Below are 2,106 nucleotides of genomic sequence, written 5' to 3'. Positions count from 1 at the left end.
AGAGTAACACAAAATTTTAGTTAAAAAATATTTTTGTGTTTATTTTCAATACTCAATAAATTTTTGGATTTTCTTTTTTTATTTTTCTTCAAATAATTTATGTGTTTATCATAACAAAAATTTTGTATTTGTCGTCAATAAATTTTTTTACTTTCTTCCTTTGTTTTACTTCAAAAGTTATGCCTATTTTTAAAAAAATTTAATATTTATCATCCTAAAATTTTTATGTTTTTTCTTAATGAATTTATGTGTTTTTTTTTACTCTTACAAAATTTCTATATTTTCTTTTGTTTCTCTTTTTTATTCTTTTTTATAAAATTTTTTAAAACAAATAAATAAAAAAAGAAGATACATAAGAAAAAAGAGAAAACATAGAAAAATAACAAGGAATAAAAAGATGCAGAAAAAGAATAATCTAAATTGTAGAAGGAGAAGATGTAAAAAAAGAAAGAGAAGAAAAATGAGAAGATGCTAGAAGTTAAGTGTATAAGATAGGTGTAAAAATATATGTAGAGATACTTGGTTAGACTTAATTATAAAATTAACTTGATAGTTATCAAATATTTCTATTATTCAAATATTAGTTCGGGAGATATTATTAGACCAATTAATGAATATTCATTATCTTTGAGGAGATAGAAAAAATTAGAAAAAAAAATAAATTAGTCCCTGAACTTTTATTTCGTGGACAAATTCGTCCCTGAATATCTAAAAATACAAGAACGCCCCTTACTATTCAAAACGCATGACGGATCGGTCCTTCCGTGCAAAATGTTCCCTCAGACGTAACGAAGACAAGTAATGTGGCGCTTAGTTGGCGTTGATGGGTGACCTCCACCATAACGGTGTACAGGTGTAAAGGTCGATTGATGTTAGGGACAAATTCGTCCCTGGATGAAAAGATGACATCGTTTTGCTTATGTGCCCTATGTCTTCAAATAGAACCCAGTCGTCATTGCCATTGTCATTTTTGTGAGAGCTTGAGAGTGGTGGTATTGTGCAATGTTCAATGGCCAGCGACGAAGCTTCATCCATCATACGACGCGTTCCACTACCGTCAACCGTCAAATGCGTGGAAGCTAGAGAGGAGAAAGGCGAGATTGCTCCGACGTGTAAATGTGGAGTGTATGCCATATTGTACAAATCGAGGACGACAACGAACCTCAATAGATTGTTTTTTGGATGTCCATTCTTTAAGGTAAGTTGGTGATTTTGTTTTAGTGAGTTTGATAATACAAACTTTGTTTATGTGATTCTTGTTTTAGAATGATGAACATGCAGTTGAAAAATTCCAGTCATTGCAAGTTCTTCTTATGGCTGGATGACCATGTTTCAACAATAGAAGCCAAAGACAAGTTTATGACTGAGAACGAGGTTGATGAACTGAAAGTGTATCTTGGGAAGAAAGTAGTGGAATAGAGACTAACTGATTTGGAGAAGAAGCTGTTGCATCTGGAGAGGAAAAAAATGTTAATGTGTATTGGGTTATTCTTGTAGTAGTTAGTATAATTTTTGCTTCTGTTATTGCCAAAATTGGCTGAAAAGTGGAAAAGTAGGTTAGAAAAAATGATGTAATGAGGTATGGGATAAGTTCTCAAGAGTTGTATATTTTTCAAACAAAAGTATTGTATTAAACGATGCTATATCCAGCAAAGTAATGAAAAATGTGTATGAAGCTATTGCCCTAAGCAAGTTAATGGCATAATCTGTAGAGATATGATTAGATAAGTAAAGCATATATTAATCTCATGAAAGAGATGTTAATGTCATCAAAGAAGTCTAAACATGCCTACTGCCAAAATAAGGCATAACTTAAAGCCTGCGAGTTATACAATCACATTGTTTCCAAAAAGAGTTGGTGTGTAAATCACACTATTTTCAAAAAAGATATTGATGTCATAACTGAAGTCTAAACATGTGGTGTTAACTACTAGGCTTGTTTAGTCCTAGAGTGGGGATGAACTTAAACAGCCGTTGAGTTGCTTTGCCTGCTAATGCCAAAGTCTGTGGAGAGGCTCCTGATGTAGTTGGTTGTTGTGGAGAGGGCAGATGTTGTTCAGGCTGGGGAGGTGGTACAGGTTGAGAGGGTTTGTTTGCCCCAGGCTT

This window comes from Arachis ipaensis, chromosome B06 (genome assembly GCF_000816755.2).
Source record: "Arachis ipaensis cultivar K30076 chromosome B06, Araip1.1, whole genome shotgun sequence".
NCBI lineage: Eukaryota > Viridiplantae > Streptophyta > Magnoliopsida > Fabales > Fabaceae > Arachis > Arachis ipaensis.
The sequence above is the reverse complement of the archived record's forward strand: the minus strand, read 5'-3'. Positions refer to the sequence as shown.